Source organism: Dendropsophus ebraccatus, unplaced genomic scaffold (assembly GCF_027789765.1).
Source record: "Dendropsophus ebraccatus isolate aDenEbr1 unplaced genomic scaffold, aDenEbr1.pat pat_scaffold_830_ctg1, whole genome shotgun sequence".
NCBI lineage: Eukaryota > Metazoa > Chordata > Amphibia > Anura > Hylidae > Dendropsophus > Dendropsophus ebraccatus.
In genome coordinates, this window is record NW_027210429.1 from 1 (window position 1) to 22,500 (window position 22,500).

Sequence of the window (22,500 nt, forward strand, 5' to 3'; positions counted from 1 at the left end):
CTACAGAGACAGCAGCCAAAGAGCTAGCTGCATGTCATGTATGCCAGACAGAGACGGAGACAGAGACAGAGACGTGTATGTCTGCCATCCATCAGGTGGAAGCAGACGCAGTGTGATTGGGGGGTGGAGCTATTCAGATTTGAGAGCAGAAAGGAAGACAGAGGCAGTGCTAGGCAATAGGAGATGCAGTGTGAAAGCACGTCCGGTCCGCCATCTGAGAGGGTGGAGCGCATAATAGGGTATGTATGTATGTCTGGCTTCGCCTTAACAAGAAGGACGTGGTGTCCGAGAAGGGGAGTTTTCGGGAAACCGTTGTGGCCATCGCTTCTCGGCCTTTTGGCTAAGATCAAGTGTAGTATCTTTGCTGCGTTTGGTCTGGTCAGAGGGGGGTGGTGATCGGGGTCCTCCTTGTGGGGGCCCTGGATTATTACGGGGTTGCGATCGTAGGTATTTAAGCCTGCAAAAATGGATGGAGAACGGTCTCGAGGAGTCGAGGGACACAGTGAGGATTTTTGTCCCATACAATATCGGGAGAAAATTGGATTGGACCAAGTGGTGCTGGAGATCATCCGGAAGCTTCAGTACCTACAGGTAACGGATGTGTTGGGATTACAAGACTTTGCAAGACAAGGTATTTACGATATCACTTTCTTTAATTCCGAGTTGTGCCAGCGTGTCTATAAGGATTTGGAAGAGATGAAGAGGAAAGAGGAGCCAGAAGTAATGAAAATGGTGAAAATTGTGCCTTTGTTTATGCGAATGTCCAAAATGGTGGTAATCCATATGTATAACCCTAAGGTAACCGATGAAATGGTGTCTGGTTTTTTGCTTCGCTACTGTGAGGAAGTAAAGTTTTTGGGAAGACTGAGAAATAAGTACGGTTACCTAAATGGAAAAAGGAAGTTTTTGGTAAAGTTTAAACAAGATGAAAATGTGATAAGTGGATTTAAAAGTATACCGCAAGTTTTTTCTATTGGAGGAGAAAGAGGATTTTGTTTCTATGACGGGCAGTTGGAATATTGTAGACGGTGTCATGCATATGGTCATGTCCAGGACAGGTGTCCAGAAAGAGGAGAATGTTGCAGAAATTTGCGGGAAAACTGGGCATAATGCTGGGTCATGCACAGAGAGGAAAACTTGTGATATATGCGGTAGTGATGAGCATTGGCTAAAAATTGTAATTTATGGTATAAAAAGAGGAGTTATGCTGAGGCGGCTGGAGGGAAGAAGGAGCATATGAGCAAAAATACAGGAGGTGAGAAAGAGATGGATATGCCTAAAGAAAGAGAGTCTGGTGTGTCTGGAAAAAATGTGAGAGGTGCTGGTACTGGTGTGATTGTGGAAAATGTACAACAGAGTGCTACAACCAGTACAGAGAGAAAAGGTGGGAAAGGGAGGAAAAGTGAACTGAAAAAGTGACTCACAAAGTGGCTCTGAGGAAGTAAGGAGTGGTGAGTCACTGGTGAATGAGGGGTTAAGTGTGGATATGGAAGTGAAGTGCACTGACCCTGTGGTGGAGGAGGGAGAGCAAATGGAAGAAGGTGAAGACGAATCTGATGCATCATTAACACCTGGTCAACGTGCTAACGAGGGAGTGGTGAGTCACACCCTGGTGGTGAGGAGGAGGAGGTGGATGAATTGCAAAGTGAGAGGAGGAAATCCAAAAAAGGAAGATGGTCTGGTGAACAGGAGGATCCTGTTCAGGAGTGGAATGAAGAGATGGACAGGGACTCTGATCCAGGGTCGCCTGATTGTAATGTGAGTGTTATGAGGAGAAGTGGAAAGTCAGAGTTTTAAAAAGTAGCTGCCATGGCTGTGAACATGATTTTTCTCATTAATTTTTTAATGAGTTTATGTGTGGCTACAATTAATGTGCGAAGTATTGGGTCTGCAAGTAGGAGAGCAGCAATATTAGAGCGCCCTCGAGAATGTTAATTGCGGAATATCCTCTGTTTACAAGAATGTGCAATAAAATCTGCCCCACATGGAGAGGAGTGGAGGAAGGGGCAGTCTTTTTGGTCTCCATGCACAGACAATAAAAATGAAGGCATTGGTATTTTATTGAAAAATGATGGTATTAAGTTTTAGATTGCCAGATTTTAATCCCAGGACGTTGTATGGTTTTAAATCTGGATTTTATGGGACAGAGAATAAGAATTTTTAATGTTTATGCACCTGCTGAAAACAAGCACGGATTTTATTTTTAGAGTCTCTTAAATATTTTATGCCTGGGCGTGATTTTACAGTAGTCGCTGGAGATTTTAATTGTATTCGATCTGCCAATGATCGTGAGAGCTCTGCTGAAGTAAGAACTGATGTTACTTCCAATGCTTTAAATCAGATTATACAAGACTTACGTTACATTGATACTGGGCTGATGATTAGCACTGATGACAGATTTACACATATATCGGATAGTGGCCGCTGTAGATCCCGGTTGGATTACATTTTTGTGTCTGAAGGGGTCAAGGTGGTCCGGTGCGATCACATGATGCTTTCTTTCTCAGACCATAAGATGGTGGTGGCTGAGATTAGTATTAATGAATCCACTAGCTTTGGGAGAGGGCTGTGGAAGCTGAATGTAAGTCTGTTACAGGAAGAGGAAGTAATAGAAGATTTTAAGAAGGAGTTTTTATTTTGTGTGTCAAAGAAACGGAATTTTAAAGATATTTTAGCTTGGTGGGACTGGTCCAAAGTCAGATTCGCACAATTTTTTAAGAACACTTGCATAGAAAAAGCTAAAAAGAAGAGAAAGAAAGAAGCAGACCTAATATCCCAACTAGAGGCGCTATATAAATTTAAAAGTGTTGGGATTGATGTGGAGGTGGAGGTAAAGAAGATAAAAGAAGAGATGAGGAAAGCATTGGTGGAAAGGGGGAAGAATATTGTGTATGCGGCCAAGGTACAGAAGATGGAGGAGGATGAGCAGTGTTCCCGTTTCTTTTTTAAAAAGTGTTTTAAGGCCAAAGGATATTTTAAATCCGTTTTAACTTCCACAGGAGAAGTGACTGGTGATGAAGTGGTGGAAGAGGTCGGTAATTTTTACAAAACACTTTTAGTAATCAAAGCAGAGCTAGTGAGGCAGAGATGAACGACTATTGTAAGGTTTTAGATAATTGTATTCCTGATAACATGCAAGAATTTTTAAATGGTGACGTTGGTGAAGGGGAGATCAAACAAGCAATAGACAAGATGGCGAATGGGAAGACGCCAGGAGGAGACGGTCTCCCTGTAGAATTTTATATTGCCTTTTGGGATATTTTAAAAGAAGATTTTACCTATGTCATCCAGCATGTTTTTAATTCAGGACTTTTATCAGAATCAATGAAGAAGGGTATGATTACTCTTATTTTTAAAAAAGGAGACGAAAGGGACATTAAGAATTGGAGACCAATTACGCTTTTAAACGTGGATTATAAAATTATTGCAAAAATAGTGGCATTAAGAATAAGTGAGGTGGTGGGCCACATGGTGGGGGAGTACCAGGTGTGTGCCGTACCAGGGAGGAGAATTACTGATAATTTATTGATTTTAAGAGATATTGTTTACAGTGCTGGTTTTAATAATTCTCCTCTGTTTGTTGAGTCTGTAGATTTTGAAAAAGCGTATGACAAGGTGCCACACAATTTTATGTTTTTAGCGTTAAAACGTCTTGGTGTCCCTGAGTTTTTATTGAGAGTAATCAGAGGTTTTTATCAGGATGTGAGTGCTCAGGTTTTAGTTAATGGCCATTTTAGTCCTGCTTTTAATATTTTATCTGGGGTCCGCCAGGGATGTCCTCTGTCCCCAATTCTTTTTATTTGTGTTATAGAGGCTCTTTAAAATCCGTGCAAAAAGATAAATGTGTTGATGGTGTTTTTATCCCAGGTAGTGCAGGTATGACAGTGAAATCATTAAGTTATATGGATGATGTGGTTTTTACATGTACATCCCTGGCGGACTTACGTAGAGTCAATTACATGTTAATTATTTTGTTGTGTGAGTGGAATGAGTGTAAATTGGAATAAATGTCAGTTATGTAATTTTGGTAAGCAGGAAAAAGTAGTAGTGGATGGGGTGGTGGAAAAAAGACAATATTGATGTCCTGGGCATGACCTATGAGAAAGATCTAAAAGCAAGGAAGAGCTATGTGGAGTTGGAGCAGAAGATTGAAAAGAAGCTAAATTTTTGGAAATTACGGAACTTATCTTTTAAAGGAAAAATTTTAATTATTAAGACTGTGATTTTACCGATGCTTTTATACATTGCAATGATTTTTCCACCCAAACCATTGTGGGTTAGAAGAACGACGAGGAAACTTTTTATCTTTTTTTGGGGTTCTAAGATGGAGAAAATGAGAAGAGAAAAGGTTTTAAGTAGTGAGAAATATGGTGGTTTTAATTTTCCGAATGTTGATTTGTTTTTAAAAATGCATTATTTTTTATTGATTTTTAAGACTAGCCAGAACAATAGTAGGACCGCTGACATGTGCAGGTATTTAGCAGGATGGTTGTTTACTAAATGGGGCTGGTGTGAGAAGGATCTGAGTAGACCCATGTCATTTGTTATTCCTACCTTTTATGTGGTCCTTAGGTCCTTCAATGATCAGTATAACCTGAGCTCTTTAGGTAAGCCTGAAAAGAGAAAATACAGCGAGCCTTGAGAAAAGACGAGAGGTTATATGAAGTACCATTCTGCAATTCTGTACAGTCAGCAAAGGTCTGGAACCTTTTTAATGTTTTTGGTCTCTCTAATAGACAGAGGGATGTGGCGTGGCTGTCCTTGCATGGATGTCTCCCAACACGGGCATTTTTGAATGGACGAGGAATACGTGTGAACGATAAGTGCCCTAGAGAAGGTTGTGTTGGGAGGGAGGACATTTTTCATATTTTTTGGGACTGTTTTATGCTAAAACGCTTTTATCCCTTTTAGAGAGTTTTTTAGTGCTGTTACTGGTCTTAGTCATTTTAATTTTCAAAGGATTTTAATTGGTCAAGATTTTAGCAAAGAGACAAGTGCCCGAGTGTGTTGGATTGTTTTTTCAATTTTTAAAGAAGTTTTATGGGATTGTCGTAATTTGCTGGTTTTTAAACATGTTTTTATTTCTCCTATTGAATGCAAAAAACTGTTTTTAGCGAGAGTCTTTGTCGTCTATCTGGTGGAAAAGAAAGGAATGGAGAAGACAAAGCAGAAGACATTTGGAAATTTTCGCGATGGGGTAACATGTGAGTAATCTTGACCAATTTTGTTTTTTGTGTTTTTGTTTTTTGAATGGTTTTAGTTTTTTTGTTTAGTATTCCTATGATGTTTTTTATGGACTTGGTTGCTGTGATGAGTCATGGTAGGTGACCTGATGGCCGTTTGACTGTAGTCCAGAAAACTGAGGAAAAAAAAAAAAAAAAAAAAAATCTGTTCTTATCAGTTTAATATCTGATACGTCCCCTATCTGGGGACCATATATTAAATGGATTTTTAGAACAGGGAGATGGAAAAAAGAGCTTGCTCTGTCCTCTCCAGGCATTGACCTGGTATTGCAGTGCCTCCAGGTTCAGTGCACCCCCTAATGAGTTTGCAAAAAACAGAGCAAAAGAATGAAGAAGGAAACAAGCCGGCTGCACCTGAAACTACTGTGTTGCAAGAAACATCCCTCCCTCGAGTGTGTTGTGCGCAGGTGGACCGACCCCGAAAAATTAGCCCCCGAGTGTGGCTACGAAAAGTTTGTTTGTCCAAGACTTGCTGGCCTCTGTTGCCATGGCAACCAACTGCCAGACTTGTTTACAACTTGGCTGCCGGGCCAGTGCTGGTGATGTCATCGCGGGACGTGATGTCATCAAGGCTTTGCTGCTATACACAGCTGCCAGCACAACAAGCAGCTCAGTTGCAGCCGGTCAAGCGACCGAGCAGGTAGGTGGAAAGGTAGGTGCCGTTTATTAAACCGTTTCCTTGTATTTCCTGGTGGCCGATGGCCGATGTATCCTGCTGATGCTGCCTGCCTACGGCTCCAGCTGGGAGAATTCACCCTCCATGTTCTTTGATAGATAGATTAGATACATTAGATAAGATAGATAGATAGATAGATAGATAGATAGATAGATAGATAGATAGATAGGTAGGTAGGTAGGTAGGTACTAATAATAAGCTAGCCAGCTAGGCAGCCAGCCACAGAGACAGCCAGCCAGCTACAGAGACAGCCAGCCAAAGAGCTAGCTGCATGTCATGTATGCCAGACAGAGACGGAGACAGAGACAGAGACGTGTATGTCTGCCATCCATCAGGTGGAAGCAGACGCAGTGTGATTGGGGGGTGGAGCTATTCAGATTTGAGAGCAGAAAGGAAGACAGAGGCAGTGCTAGGCAATAGGAGATGCAGTGTGAAAGCACGTCCGGTCCGCCATCTGAGAGGGTGGAGCGCATAATAGGGTATGTATGTATGTCTGGCTTCGCCTTAACAAGAAGGACGTGGTGTCCGAGAAGGGGAGTTTTCGGGAAACCGTTGTGGCCATCGCTTCTCGGCCTTTTGGCTAAGATCAAGTGTAGTATCTGTTCTTATCAGTTTAATATCTGATACGTCCCCTATCTGGGGACCATATATTAAATGGATTTTTAGAACAGGGAGATGGAAAAAGAGCTTGCTCTGTCCTCTCCAGGCATTGACCTGGTATTGCAGTGCCTCCAGGTTCAGTGCACCCCCTAATGAGTTTGCAAAAAACAGAGCAAAAGAATGAAGAAGGAAACAAGCCGGCTGCACCTGAAACTACTGTGTTGCAAGAAACATCCCTCCCTCGAGTGTGTTGTGCGCAGGTGGACCGACCCCGAAAAATTAGCCCCCGAGTGTGGCTACGAAAAGTTTGTTTGTCCAAGACTTGCTGGCCTCTGTTGCCATGGCAACCAACTGCCAGACTTGTTTACAACTTGGCTGCCGGGCCAGTGCTGGTGATGTCATCGCGGGACGTGATGTCATCAAGGCTTTGCTGCTATACACAGCTGCCAGCACAACAAGCAGCTCAGTTGCAGCCGGTCAAGCGACCGAGCAGGTAGGTGGAAAGGTAGGTGCCGTTTATTAAACCGTTTCCTTTGTATTTCCTGGTGGCCGATGGCCGATGTATCCTGCTGATGCTGCCTGCCTACGGCTCCAGCTGGGAGAATTCACCCTCCATGTTCTTTGATAGATAGATTAGATACATTAGATAAGATAGATAGATAGATAGATAGATAGATAGATAGATAGATAGGTAGGTAGGTAGGTAGGTAGGTACTAATAATAAGCTAGCCAGCTAGGCAGCCAGCCACAGAGACAGCCAGCCAGCTACAGAGACAGCCAGCCAAAGAGCTAGCTGCATGTCATGTATGCCAGACAGAGACGGAGACAGAGACAGAGACGTGTATGTCTGCCATCCATCAGGTGGAAGCAGACGCAGTGTGATTGGGGGGTGGAGCTATTCAGATTTGAGAGCAGAAAGGAAGACAGAGGCAGTGCTAGGCAATAGGAGATGCAGTGTGAAAGCACGTCCGGTCCGCCATCTGAGAGGGTGGAGCGCATAATAGGGTATGTATGTATGTCTGGCTTCGCCTTAACAAGAAGGACGTGGTGTCCGAGAAGGGGAGTTTTCGGGAAACCGTTGTGGCCATCGCTTCTCGGCCTTTTGGCTAAGATCAAGTGTAGTATCTGTTCTTATCAGTTTAATATCTGATACGTCCCCTATCTGGGGACCATATATTAAATGGATTTTTAGAACAGGGAGATGGAAAAAGAGCTTGCTCTGTCCTCTCCAGGCATTGACCTGGTATTGCAGTGCCTCCAGGTTCAGTGCACCCCCTAATGAGTTTGCAAAAAACAGAGCAAAAGAATGAAGAAGGAAACAAGCCGGCTGCACCTGAAACTACTGTGTTGCAAGAAACATCCCTCCCTCGAGTGTGTTGTGCGCAGGTGGACCGACCCCGAAAAATTAGCCCCCGAGTGTGGCTACGAAAAGTTTGTTTGTCCAAGACTTGCTGGCCTCTGTTGCCATGGCAACCAACTGCCAGACTTGTTTACAACTTGGCTGCCGGGCCAGTGCTGGTGATGTCATCGCGGGACGTGATGTCATCAAGGCTTTGCTGCTATACACAGCTGCCAGCACAACAAGCAGCTCAGTTGCAGCCGGTCAAGCGACCGAGCAGGTAGGTGGAAAGGTAGGTGCCGTTTATTAAACCGTTTCCTTTGTATTTCCTGGTGGCCGATGGCCGATGTATCCTGCTGATGCTGCCTGCCTACGGCTCCAGCTGGGAGAATTCACCCTCCATGTTCTTTGATAGATAGATTAGATACATTAGATAAGATAGATAGATAGATAGATAGATAGATAGATAGGTAGGTAGGTAGGTAGGTAGGTAGGTACTAATAATAAGCTAGCCAGCTAGGCAGCCAGCCACAGAGACAGCCAGCCAGCTACAGAGACAGCCAGCCAAAGAGCTAGCTGCATGTCATGTATGCCAGACAGAGACGGAGACAGAGACAGAGACGTGTATGTCTGCCATCCATCAGGTGGAAGCAGACGCAGTGTGATTGGGGGGTGGAGCTATTCAGATTTGAGAGCAGAAAGGAAGACAGAGGCAGTGCTAGGCAATAGGAGATGCAGTGTGAAAGCACGTCCGGTCCGCCATCTGAGAGGGTGGAGCGCATAATAGGGTATGTATGTATGTCTGGCTTCGCCTTAACAAGAAGGACGTGGTGTCCGAGAAGGGGAGTTTTCGGGAAACCGTTGTGGCCATCGCTTCTCGGCCTTTTGGCTAAGATCAAGTGTAGTTTCTACAGGAGATCTGGTCAGAAGGTGTCTGGGGTACCCGTCCTGTCGGCCTTGGAGGATTGTCTCCTTGCTGCTATAGGCAGGCGGCTTAGTCCCCAGACAACGGGTTGCGATCGCCTCCTGCGATCTTCGGATCAAGGGAGGGCGGAACGGAGCGGAGCGGAGCGGAGCGGAGCGGAGCAATTTTTGAACCATGGATGCGGATCCTGGTTCAGTACCGGCCTATGCCCGGATAAAGAATACTGTGCGTGTCATTCTCACAGGCGATACGGCAGATACTCGAGGTCTCAAATTCGTGGTAGAGGACGTGCTCATGGGTGTTTTTAACATCCAGAAACGAGAGATTTTGGCGATCCAGGATTACCCCAAGCGGAGGATTTACGACGTATCATTTACTGAAACGGGAATTTTTCGTGACTTTGTTTTAAGTATTCCCGAGAAGGAACATCCGAAGCTTGAGGGGGTCCGGATCATTGAGCACGTCCTCGACATTACCAAACTCGTGGTGATTAAGATGTATTCCCCTTTCGCTAGTCTAAAAGACGTGGAAGCCTTCCTGGCAGCCTACTTTAAAAGCGTGAAGTGTCAGGGGAAGATTATGAACGAGTTTGGCATTTGGACCTCAAAATGGCGGTTTTTAGTTACGTGCATTAATGACCCCAACTTCGTAGGGGGAGTGAAATTACCACCAGCACGTTTTAAATTAAATAACATGTGTGGCGACCTCTACTTTGCGGGAATGCCTGACTTCTGCAGGGCATGTCACAAATATGGGCACACAAGAGAAAATTGTGACAGCACATGTAAGAAATGTGGCAGCACCGAACATGAGACACAAGAATGCCGTCAGGGTGCTAGGTGCAACTTTTGCCACAATCTCGGTCACATATACGTAAATTGTCCCCACAGACCGAGAAAGACGGAGCAGCCAGGGCAACCCAAACCCAGACCGGGACACCAGCCTAGGCAACCGGAGACCCAGAGTGTCCCCCACAAGAGCTGGAAAAAGGAGATGGGATGGACGTATCCGTGACCCCCCTTGAGAGACCATCAGAAGACCCAAAAGCACAGAGGATGGGGAAAAGGAGAGCTGGTGGCCGGAAGGAGGCCCCTCCCCAGGAGACTGGGGGGGAAGGTGTGCCGACTGGCGCCGGCTCTCTGGCCCAACAGCCTGCGGTAGAGGCTGTGCCAGAGTGCGAGGACCCCGGGGGCGAGGCCGCAGTAAAGAGGCGAAAGGGCTCCGGGTCCCGGCTCTACTCGGAGGTGGTGCAGGAGGAGCCGATGGAAGTACTCATGGCAGTGGGGAAACCACGTGACGCTCCTCCAAAGGCCCCTTCCCGGGGTACCCCGCCCCCTCTCTGCCAGGAGGGGGTTTCAGGGGTCACCATCTCTGAGATCCCAGAAACCATTCTGAGCGAACATCCTACCTCTGCAGAGGGAATGGTGGAAGGGATTGAGTCGGGAGCCCAGCAAGCGGTACTGCCTGTGTGTTCAGTTTGGGGTGACACTCTGGTCCCTACTGTGCTGTCGGGGGTCACTTGAGCGATGGAAGTTCATCCCCGGCATCCTCCATGTGTACAGTTGAGTCGGATGTGGGGGGATATGAGAGTTCGAGTGGGGTCTCTGGGGTAGCCGGAGAGTTGTAAGTTCAGCCACGGGATTGTCATCTTTTACTCTCTCCAATGGCTGAGTTGTCCGGTCTCTCCCTTAATGTAAGGAGCGTACAGTCGAAGGTGAGAAGGGTTGCCCTTTTTAATTACTTGACGGTTTTTGCTGCTTCCGTCTTCTTCCTGCAGGAGTGCAGCATCCCGCATTGCTTGACGTATAAGAAATATGAAGACGACTGGGTGCACGGTCCGTCAATCTGGTCTGGATCTAACGAATCCAGATCAGCAGGGGTCGCCATACTTTTTAAAGGGAACGTTTTAATTGATACTTTTAATGAAATTTTACCAGGCAGAATTTACTTGTAAAAGCTTTTATCAATGGTATTAAATGGCAGTTTTTAAATTTTTATGGTTCTCCGGATAAAAACGAAAGAGCTAGGATGCTAGAAGTTTTACCTCTTTTTATTAATGATTCTGACCCTCTTGTTTTAGCAGGTGATTTTAACTGTATTTTAAAGGGGGAACGCCGGCTTTCAACATCAGTGAGTAGAAACTATGATAAGACGTCTTCTATGCTTAAAAATATTGTTTTAGATTTTAAACTCACTGATGTTTTTAAGAAATGTAATACGAATGTACCAGAGGAAGCCGGCGTTACATGGGGTAACGCTAACTGTAAATCTAGAATTGATTTTATTTTCTGCTCTTATCAAGTACTGCCTTTTAAATGTGATCTTTTTACGAATATCTTTTCAGATCACAAACTATTGTTTTTTAAAGCGAAAAGCGATTTTAACAGGAGAACTGGTAAGAATGCCTGGAAATTAAACGTGTCCCTTTTAGAAGATCCGCAGGTTTTATCTGATTTTATCACTTTTTATAAGGATTGCAGGCGAGTAAGAAATCCCAACATTCCCATCAGTGCCTGGTGGGAAAAAATGAAATTAAACATAAAAGATTTTTTTATAAAGGTTGGGATTTCGAAAGCTAAGGAGAAACGTGCCTTTTTTAACCTTTTAAATACTCGTCTGCAAACCCTGTACAAATTTAGAGATCACGGTATTGAAGTAGAAAAAGAAATTATTGACATAAGAAAAGAGATCTCTCAGTGCCTGGAGCAGAAAGGGAAAGAGTTAATATTCCGTTCAAAAATAAAACACCTAGAAGAGAACGAGACCTGCTCCAGGTACTTTTTTAAGAAAATCACGGAAAAGAAAGTTTTAATTGATAACATTGATGGTGAAAACGATGTACAGGGGATTTTAAAAAAAGTGTATGACTTTTATGCGGATCTTTTTAATACAAAAAACATTGATGAATGTTTTTTAAATGACTCATTGAAGGAGATCACCAATGTTTTAGACCCTGTCTCCCAGTCTTTTTATTACAGGATATCACGGAGCAGGAGGTTTTAGAGACGGTTAAAAGTTTTAAGACAGGTAAGGTACCTGGCCCCGACGGTATACCCATAGAATTTTATGTGACTTTTTATGGGATTTTAAAGGATGACCTTTTTAATCTTTTAACAGAAGTTTTTAAGTCCAAAGCTCTCCCGGGGTCGTGGAAGAAGGGTGATGTCTCCCTCCTCTTCAAGAAGGGAGACAGGTCGAGTCTGAGGAATTGGAGACCAATCACCCTTCTGAATTGTGATTATAAGATCATGGCCAAATTATGTGCAAACCGTCTGAAGGCCATGATCGACAAGATAGTGCATTCCAATCAGGTCTGTGGGGTACCCGGGAGAAGCATCTGGGACAATCTCAACCTTATTAAGGATGTGATAAGCGATACCCAGTCAAGGAAAGGACAACTTGCCGTTTTATCGATAGACTTTGAGAAGGCATTCGACAGGGTATCGCATTTTTATCTTTTAAGGTTTTAGAGAAAATGGGTATACCCGAGGGTTTTTTATTGTCTCTTAAAGCATTTTATCAAGACTGTACAAGTAAAGTTTTAGTAAATGGTTTTAAGACACGGAACATTTTTTTAAAATCCGGAGTGAAGCAGGGGTGTCCCTTGTCCCCACTGCTTTTTATTTGTGCCCTAGAGCCTCTAATGTGTGCCATACGAAAGGACAAACAGATACACGGAGTCCCCCTGCCGGGAGGGGGGGGGCTCGAGGCTAAGGCAGTGGGGTACATGGACGATGTCACGGTGCTTTGCAGGGACACCCCATCGCTTCAAAAAACCTTGAAACAGATCCAGTATTTTTCTTGTGCCTCCGGTTTTAAAGTCAATTTTAACAAAAGCAGTATTTTAAACATAAATGGAATGGTTTTAATTGACATTCCTGTTCCGGTGTCCGAATCTGTACAGATTTTAGGTGTCTCCTTTAATGAGTCAAACAATGGTTTTAGTAGTTGGGACTTGGTGGCACAAAAAGTAAACCAGAAGCTATGTATGTGGAACATGAGAAAACTGACAATGGAGGGGAGGGTTTTAATTACCAAGATGGTGATTTTACCTATTTTATTATATTTAAGTATGGTGTTTCCCCCTCCAGAAGTTGTTCTTAAAAAAATAACCAAAGCCTGTTTTACTTTTTTATGGAGCTCTAGGATGGAAAAATTAAAAAGAGAGATTGTAAGTAAACCAAGAAGATGGGTGGTAAGGACTTTCCTGATTTTAAAGCCTTCCTTTTAATCAAGTTTTTTAGTATGTGTCTTAACTCCCTGTCCAAAGAAAACTACTGGTCTTATTTTGTTCGTTTTAACACTGGGTATTTTATGAGGAGAAACGGGTGGTTTTCCACCATTTTAACTTCCCCATACGCTTTTAATCTACCCAAACATTATAAGGTTTTAGAGACAACAGTTAGTTTTTATGGTTTTAAAGGGAAAAGCGCTCAAAACTTGTCAAATAGTAAGAAGATTTTAAAAACTGTAAAGGAAAGTGGTTTTATTGCTCCTATTAAAAATTTTAATGAAGAAAAATGTAAGAAAATATGGGAAATGGCCAATGCTAATTATATTTTTAATCCACAGAAGGACCTGGCCTGGAGCTGCATCCACGAGTGTCTTCCATGCCGGGCATTCCAGCACCGAAGAGGTTTAACCAACTCAGCGATCTGTCCGAGGGGAGGCTGCCAGGAAGCAGAGACCGTGCACCATCTGTTTTGGACTTGTTTTTACACGCAACACGTATGGACTAAAATATCCCCTCTGATAAAAAGAATTACTGAAATAAAAGAACTGAATCACGCTGCTGTCTTTTATGGTTGCTTGGAATGCCCAACAAGGACTCAAGAAATCATGGCATGGAAGACTATAAACTGTGTGAAGGCAGCTCTGTGGAAGGCCAGGAACATTTTATTATATAAACATGAGATTTTATCTGTGAAGGACATTTTAGCCATCTGTTTTAATGAAATGTATTACTATTTTTTACTGGACAGAAAACATTTCCCTGTTTTAGCGAGAAAATGGTTTTTAAGTGAATGGAGCGCTATTATATAAGTCCACCAAGTCCCTTTTAACGTGAATGATGTGATTTTATGCAAAACAATGTATTTTATTGGAAAAATTGTATTTTATTGAGAAAATTGTATTTATGCTTTTTTATCCTTGTAAAATATTTTGTTTTGTAATATCTTGTTGACCTAAATAAAGAAGGCCCCCATCTTAAGGGGTAGCCAACTTAAAAAAAAAAATCTGTTCTTATCAGTTTAATATCTGATACGTCCCCTATCTGGGGACCATATATTAAATGGATTTTTAGAACAGGGAGATGGAAAAAGAGCTTGCTCTGTCCTCTCCAGGCATTGACCTGGTATTGCAGTGCCTCCAGGTTCAGTGCACCCCCTAATGAGTTTGCAAAAAACAGAGCAAAAGAATGAAGAAGGAAACAAGCCGGCTGCACCTGAAACTACTGTGTTGCAAGAAACATCCCTCCCTCGAGTGTGTTGTGCGCAGGTGGACCGACCCCGAAAAATTAGCCCCCGAGTGTGGCTACGAAAAGTTTGTTTGTCCAAGACTTGCTGGCCTCTGTTGCCATGGCAACCAACTGCCAGACTTGTTTACAACTTGGCTGCCGGGCCAGTGCTGGTGATGTCATCGCGGGACGTGATGTCATCAAGGCTTTGCTGCTATACACAGCTGCCAGCACAACAAGCAGCTCAGTTGCAGCCGGTCAAGCGACCGAGCAGGTAGGTGGAAAGGTAGGTGCCGTTTATTAAACCGTTTCCTTTGTATTTCCTGGTGGCCGATGGCCGATGTATCCTGCTGATGCTGCCTGCCTACGGCTCCAGCTGGGAGAATTCACCCTCCATGTTCTTTGATAGATAGATTAGATACATTAGATAAGATAGATAGATAGATAGATAGATAGATAGGTAGGTAGGTAGGTAGGTAGGTAGGTAGGTACTAATAATAAGCTAGCCAGCTAGGCAGCCAGCCACAGAGACAGCCAGCCAGCTACAGAGACAGCCAGCCAAAGAGCTAGCTGCATGTCATGTATGCCAGACAGAGACGGAGACAGAGACAGAGACGTGTATGTCTGCCATCCATCAGGTGGAAGCAGACGCAGTGTGATTGGGGGGTGGAGCTATTCAGATTTGAGAGCAGAAAGGAAGACAGAGGCAGTGCTAGGCAATAGGAGATGCAGTGTGAAAGCACGTCCGGTCCGCCATCTGAGAGGGTGGAGCGCATAATAGGGTATGTATGTATGTCTGGCTTCGCCTTAACAAGAAGGACGTGGTGTCCGAGAAGGGGAGTTTTCGGGAAACCGTTGTGGCCATCGCTTCTCGGCCTTTTGGCTAAGATCAAGTGTAGTATCTGTTCTTATCAGTTTAATATCTGATACGTCCCCTATCTGGGGACCATATATTAAATGGATTTTTAGAACAGGGAGATGGAAAAAGAGCTTGCTCTGTCCTCTCCAGGCATTGACCTGGTATTGCAGTGCCTCCAGGTTCAGTGCACCCCCTAATGAGTTTGCAAAAAACAGAGCAAAAGAATGAAGAAGGAAACAAGCCGGCTGCACCTGAAACTACTGTGTTGCAAGAAACATCCCTCCCTCGAGTGTGTTGTGCGCAGGTGGACCGACCCCGAAAAATTAGCCCCCGAGTGTGGCTACGAAAAGTTTGTTTGTCCAAGACTTGCTGGCCTCTGTTGCCATGGCAACCAACTGCCAGACTTGTTTACAACTTGGCTGCCGGGCCAGTGCTGGTGATGTCATCGCGGGACGTGATGTCATCAAGGCTTTGCTGCTATACACAGCTGCCAGCACAACAAGCAGCTCAGTTGCAGCCGGTCAAGCGACCGAGCAGGTAGGTGGAAAGGTAGGTGCCGTTTATTAAACCGTTTCCTTTGTATTTCCTGGTGGCCGATGGCCGATGTATCCTGCTGATGCTGCCTGCCTACGGCTCCAGCTGGGAGAATTCACCCTCCATGTTCTTTGATAGATAGATTAGATACATTAGATAAGATAGATAGATAGATAGATAGATAGATAGGTAGGTAGGTAGGTAGGTAGGTAGGTAGGTAGGTACTAATAATAAGCTAGCCAGCTAGGCAGCCAGCCACAGAGACAGCCAGCCAGCTACAGAGACAGCCAGCCAAAGAGCTAGCTGCATGTCATGTATGCCAGACAGAGACGGAGACAGAGACAGAGACGTGTATGTCTGCCATCCATCAGGTGGAAGCAGACGCAGTGTGATTGGGGGGTGGAGCTATTCAGATTTGAGAGCAGAAAGGAAGACAGAGGCAGTGCTAGGCAATAGGAGATGCAGTGTGAAAGCACGTCCGGTCCGCCATCTGAGAGGGTGGAGCGCATAATAGGGTATGTATGTATGTCTGGCTTCGCCTTAACAAGAAGGACGTGGTGTCCGAGAAGGGGAGTTTTCGGGAAACCGTTGTGGCCATCGCTTCTCGGCCTTTTGGCTAAGATCAAGTGTAGTATCTGTTCTTATCAGTTTAATATCTGATACGTCCCCTATCTGGGGACCATATATTAAATGGATTTTTAGAACAGGGAGATGGAAAAAGAGCTTGCTCTGTCCTCTCCAGGCATTGACCTGGTATTGCAGTGCCTCCAGGTTCAGTGCACCCCCTAATGAGTTTGCAAAAAACAGAGCAAAAGAATGAAGAAGGAAACAAGCCGGCTGCACCTGAAACTACTGTGTTGCAAGAAACATCCCTCCCTCGAGTGTGTTGTGCGCAGGTGGACCGACCCCGAAAAATTAGCCCCCGAGTGTGGCTACGAAAAGTTTGTTTGTCCAAGACTTGCTGGCCTCTGTTGCCATGGCAACCAACTGCCAGACTTGTTTACAACTTGGCTGCCGGGCCAGTGCTGGTGATGTCATCGCGGGACGTGATGTCATCAAGGCTTTGCTGCTATACACAGCTGCCAGCACAACAAGCAGCTCAGTTGCAGCCGGTCAAGCGACCGAGCAGGTAGGTGGAAAGGTAGGTGCCGTTTATTAAACCGTTTCCTTTGTATTTCCTGGTGGCCGATGGCCGATGTATCCTGCTGATGCTGCCTGCCTACGGCTCCAGCTGGGAGAATTCACCCTCCATGTTCTTTGATAGATAGATTAGATACATTAGATAAGATAGATAGATAGATAGATAGATAGATAGATAGATAGATAGATAGGTAGGTAGGTAGGTAGGTAGGTACTAATAATAAGCTAGCCAGCTAGGCAGCCAGCCACAGAGACAGCCAGCCAGCTACAGAGACAGCCAGCCAAAGAGCTAGCTGCATGTCATGTATGCCAGACAGAGACGGAGACAGAGACAGAGACGTGTATGTCTGCCATCCATCAGGTGGAAGCAGACGCAGTGTGATTGGGGGGTGGAGCTATTCAGATTTGAGAGCAGAAAGGAAGACAGAGGCAGTGCTAGGCAATAGGAGATGCAGTGTGAAAGCACGTCCGGTCCGCCATCTGAGAGGGTGGAGCGCATAATAGGGTATGTATGTATGTCTGGCTTCGCCTTAACAAGAAGGACGTGGTGTCCGAGAAGGGGAGTTTTCGGGAAACCGTTGTGGCCATCGCTTCTCGGCCTTTTGGCTAAGATCAAGTGTAGTTTCTACAGGAGATCTGGTCGGAAGGTGTCTGGGGTACCCGTCCTGTCGGCCTTGGAGGATTGTCTCCTTGCTGCTATAGGCAGGCGGCTTAGTCCCCAGACAACGGGTTGCGATCGCCTCCTGCGATCTTCGGATCAAGGGAGGGCGGAACGGAGCGGAGCGGAGCGGAGCGGAGCGGAGCAATTTTTGAACCATGGATGCGGATCCTGGTTCAGTACCGGCCTATGCCCGGATAAAGAATACTGTGCGTGTCATTCTCACAGGCGATACGGCAGATACTCGAGGTCTCAAATTCGTGGTAGAGGACGTGCTCATGGGTGTTTTTAACATCCAGAAACGAGAGATTTTGGCGATCCAGGATTACCCCAAGCGGAGGATTTACGACGTATCATTTACTGAAACGGGAATTTTTCGTGACTTTGTTTTAAGTATTCCCGAGAAGGAACATCCGAAGCTTGAGGGGGTCCGGATCATTGAGCACGTCCTCGACATTACCAAACTCGTGGTGATTAAGATGTATTCCCCTTTCGCTAGTCTAAAAGACGTGGAAGCCTTCCTGGCAGCCTACTTTAAAAGCGTGAAGTGTCAGGGGAAGATTATGAACGAGTTTGGCATTTGGACCTCAAAATGGCGGTTTTTAGTTACGTGCATTAATGACCCCAACTTCGTAGGGGGAGTGAAATTACCACCAGCACGTTTTAAATTAAATAACATGTGTGGCGACCTCTACTTTGCGGGAATGCCTGACTTCTGCAGGGCATGTCACAAATATGGGCACACAAGAGAAAATTGTGACAGCACATGTAAGAAATGTGGCAGCACCGAACATGAGACACAAGAATGCCGTCAGGGTGCTAGGTGCAACTTTTGCCACAATCTCGGTCACATATACGTAAATTGTCCCCACAGACCGAGAAAGACGGAGCAGCCAGGGCAACCCAAACCCAGACCGGGACACCAGCCTAGGCAACCGGAGACCCAGAGTGTCCCCCCACAAGAGCTGGAAAAAGGAGATGGGATGGACGTATCCGTGACCCCCCTTGAGAGACCATCAGAAGACCCAAAAGCACAGAGGATGGGGAAAAGGAGAGCTGGTGGCCGGAAGGAGGCCCCTCCCCAGGAGACTGGGGGGGAAGGTGTGCCGACTGGCGCCGGCTCTCTGGCCCAACAGCCTGCGGTAGAGGCTGTGCCAGAGTGCGAGGACCCCGGGGGGCGAGGCCGCAGTAAAGAGGCGAAAGGGCTCCGGGTCCCGGCTCTACTCGGAGGTGGTGCAGGAGGAGCCGATGGAAGTACTCATGGCAGTGGGGAAACCACGTGACGCTCCTCCAAAGGCCCCTTCCCGGGGTACCCCGCCCCCTCTCTGCCAGGAGGGGGTTTCAGGGGTCACCATCTCTGAGATCCCAGAAACCATTCTGAGCGAACATCCTACCTCTGCAGAGGGAATGGTGGAAGGGATTGAGTCGGGAGCCCAGCAAGCGGTACTGCCTGTGTGTTCAGTTTGGGGTGACACTCTGGTCCCTACTGTGCTATCGGGGGGTCACTTGAGCGATGGAAGTTCATCCCCGGCATCCTCCATGTGTACAGTTGAGTCGGATGTGGGGGGATATGAGAGTTCGAGTGGGGTCTCTGGGGTAGCCGGAGAGTTGTAAGTTCAGCCACAGGATTGTCATCTTTTACTCTCTCCAATGGCTGAGTTGTCCGGTCTCTCCCTTAATGTAAGGAGCGTACAGTCGAAGGTGAGAAGGGTTGCCCTTTTTAATTACTTGACGGTTTTTGCTGCTTCCGTCTTCTTCCTGCAGGAGTGCAGCATCCCGCATTGCTTGACGTATAAGAAATATGAAGACGACTGGGTGCACGGTCCGTCAATCTGGTCTGGATCTAACGAATCCAGATCAGCAGGGGTCGCCATACTTTTTAAAGGGAACGTTTTAATTGATACTTTTAATGAAATTTTACCAGGCAGAATTTTACTTGTAAAAGCTTTTATCAATGGTATTAAATGGCAGTTTTTAAATTTTTATGGTTCTCCGGATAAAAACGAAAGAGCTAGGATGCTAGAAGTTTTACCTCTTTTTATTAATGATTCTGACCCTCTTGTTTTAGCAGGTGATTTTAACTGTATTTTAAAGGGGGAACGCCGGCTTTCAACATCAGTGAGTAGAAACTATGATAAGACGTCTTCTATGCTTAAAAATATTGTTTTAGATTTTAAACTCACTGATGTTTTTAAGAAATGTAATACGAATGTACCAGAGGAAGCCGGCGTTACATGGGGTAACGCTAACTGTAAATCTAGAATTGATTTTATTTTCTGCTCTTATCAAGTACTGCCTTTTAAATGTGATCTTTTTACGAATATCTTTTCAGATCACAAACTATTGTTTTTTAAAGCGAAAAGCGATTTTAACAGGAGAACTGGTAAGAATGCCTGGAAATTAAACGTGTCCCTTTTAGAAGATCCGCAGGTTTTATCTGATTTTATCACTTTTTATAAGGATTGCAGGCGAGTAAGAAATCCCAACATTCCCATCAGTGCCTGGTGGGAAAAAATGAAATTAAACATAAAAGATTTTTTTATAAAGGTTGGGATTTCGAAAGCTAAGGAGAAACGTGCCTTTTTTAACCTTTTAAATACTCGTCTGCAAACCCTGTACAAATTTAGAGATCACGGTATTGAAGTAGAAAAAGAAATTATTGACATAAGAAAAGAGATCTCTCAGTGCCTGGAGCAGAAAGGGAAAGAGTTAATATTCCGTTCAAAAATAAAACACCTAGAAGAGAACGAGACCTGCTCCAGGTACTTTTTTAAGAAAATCACGGAAAAGAAAGTTTTAATTGATAACATTGATGGTGAAAACGATGTACAGGGGATTTTAAAAAAAGTGTATGACTTTTATGCGGATCTTTTTAATACAAAAAACATTGATGAATGTTTTTTAAATGACTCATTGAAGGAGATCACCAATGTTTTAGACCCTGTCTCCCAGTCTTTTTTATTACAGGATATCACGGAGCAGGAGGTTTTAGAGACGGTTAAAAGTTTTAAGACAGGTAAGGTACCTGGCCCCGACGGTATACCCATAGAATTTTATGTGACTTTTTATGGGATTTTAAAGGATGACCTTTTTAATCTTTTAACAGAAGTTTTTAAGTCCAAAGCTCTCCCGGGGTCGTGGAAGAAGGGTGATGTCTCCCTCCTCTTCAAGAAGGGAGACAGGTCGAGTCTGAGGAATTGGAGACCAATCACCCTTCTGAATTGTGATTATAAGATCATGGCCAAATTATGTGCAAACCGTCTGAAGGCCATGATCGACAAGATAGTGCATTCCAATCAGGTCTGTGGGGTACCCGGGAGAAGCATCTGGGACAATCTCAACCTTATTAAGGATGTGATAAGCGATACCCAGTCAAGGAAAGGACAACTTGCCGTTTTATCGATAGACTTTGAGAAGGCATTCGACAGGGTATCGCATTTTTATCTTTTTAAGGTTTTAGAGAAAATGGGTATACCCGAGGGTTTTTTATTGTCTCTTAAAGCATTTTATCAAGACTGTACAAGTAAAGTTTTAGTAAATGGTTTTAAGACACGGAACATTTTTTTAAAATCCGGAGTGAAGCAGGGGTGTCCCTTGTCCCCACTGCTTTTTATTTGTGCCCTAGAGCCTCTAATGTGTGCCATACGAAAGGACAAACAGATACACGGAGTCCCCCTGCCGGGAGGGGGGGGGCTCGAGGCTAAGGCAGTGGGGTACATGGACGATGTCACGGTGCTTTGCAGGGACACCCCATCGCTTCAAAAAACCTTGAAACAGATCCAGTATTTTTCTTGTGCCTCCGGTTTTAAAGTCAATTTTAACAAAAGCAGTATTTTAAACATAAATGGAATGGTTTTAATTGACATTCCTGTTCCGGTGTCCGAATCTGTACAGATTTTAGGTGTCTCCTTTAATGAGTCAAACAATGGTTTTAGTAGTTGGGACTTGGTGGCACAAAAAGTAAACCAGAAGCTATGTATGTGGAACATGAGAAAACTGACAATGGAGGGGAGGGTTTTAATTACCAAGATGGTGATTTTACCTATTTTATTATATTTAAGTATGGTGTTTCCCCCTCCAGAAGTTGTTCTTAAAAAAATAACCAAAGCCTGTTTTACTTTTTTATGGAGCTCTAGGATGGAAAAATTAAAAAGAGAGATTGTAAGTAAACCAAAGAAGATGGGTGGTAAGGACTTTCCTGATTTTAAAGCCTTCCTTTTAATCAAGTTTTTTAGTATGTGTCTTAACTCCCTGTCCAAAGAAAACTACTGGTCTTATTTTGTTCGTTTTAACACTGGGTATTTTATGAGGAGAAACGGGTGGTTTTCCACCATTTTAACTTCCCCATACGCTTTTAATCTACCCAAACATTATAAGGTTTTAGAGACAACAGTTAGTTTTTATGGTTTTAAAGGGAAAAGCGCTCAAAACTTGTCAAATAGTAAGAAGATTTTAAAAACTGTAAAGGAAAGTGGTTTTATTGCTCCTATTAAAAATTTTAATGAAGAAAAATGTAAGAAAATATGGGAAATGGCCAATGCTAATTATATTTTTAATCCACAGAAGGACCTGGCCTGGAGCTGCATCCACGAGTGTCTTCCATGCCGGGCATTCCAGCACCGAAGAGGTTTAACCAACTCAGCGATCTGTCCGAGGGGAGGCTGCCAGGAAGCAGAGACCGTGCACCATCTGTTTTGGACTTGTTTTTACACGCAACACGTATGGACTAAAATATCCCCTCTGATAAAAAGAATTACTGAAATAAAAGAACTGAATCACGCTGCTGTCTTTTATGGTTGCTTGGAATGCCCAACAAGGACTCAAGAAATCATGGCATGGAAGACTATAAACTGTGTGAAGGCAGCTCTGTGGAAGGCCAGGAACATTTTATTATATAAACATGAGATTTTATCTGTGAAGGACATTTTAGCCATCTGTTTTAATGAAATGTATTACTATTTTTTACTGGACAGAAAACATTTCCCTGTTTTAGCGAGAAAATGGTTTTTAAGTGAATGGAGCGCTATTATATAAGTCCACCAAGTCCCTTTTAACGTGAATGATGTGA

General features: G+C 44.4%; 4 non-coding genes and 3 pseudogenes across 4 annotated transcripts; all 7 read left to right on the top strand.

The window, feature by feature from the left end:
• Positions 1–320: 320 nt before the first annotated feature.
• LOC138780491 (U2 spliceosomal RNA) lies at positions 321–409 on the top strand (annotated as a pseudogene).
• Positions 410–5,332: 4,923 nt separating this feature from the next.
• Positions 5,333–5,541, top strand: LOC138780481 (U2 spliceosomal RNA; annotated as a pseudogene).
• A 938-nt stretch (positions 5,542–6,479) lies between these two features.
• Positions 6,480–6,670, top strand: LOC138780459 (U2 spliceosomal RNA). The gene has a single exon (XR_011361313.1). It is a non-coding gene; the product is annotated as a U2 spliceosomal RNA (small nuclear RNA).
• A 935-nt stretch (positions 6,671–7,605) lies between these two features.
• Positions 7,606–7,796, top strand: LOC138780471 (U2 spliceosomal RNA). Its single transcript, XR_011361324.1, has one exon. It is a non-coding gene; the product is annotated as a U2 spliceosomal RNA (small nuclear RNA).
• Positions 7,797–13,956: 6,160 nt separating this feature from the next.
• Positions 13,957–14,173, top strand: LOC138780474 (U2 spliceosomal RNA; annotated as a pseudogene).
• A 931-nt stretch (positions 14,174–15,104) lies between these two features.
• On the top strand, positions 15,105–15,295 carry LOC138780483 (U2 spliceosomal RNA). The gene has a single exon (XR_011361328.1). It is a non-coding gene; the product is annotated as a U2 spliceosomal RNA (small nuclear RNA).
• Positions 15,296–16,230: 935 nt separating this feature from the next.
• LOC138780492 (U2 spliceosomal RNA) lies at positions 16,231–16,421 on the top strand. The gene has a single exon (XR_011361330.1). It is a non-coding gene; the product is annotated as a U2 spliceosomal RNA (small nuclear RNA).
• Positions 16,422–22,500: the final 6,079 nt, after the last annotated feature.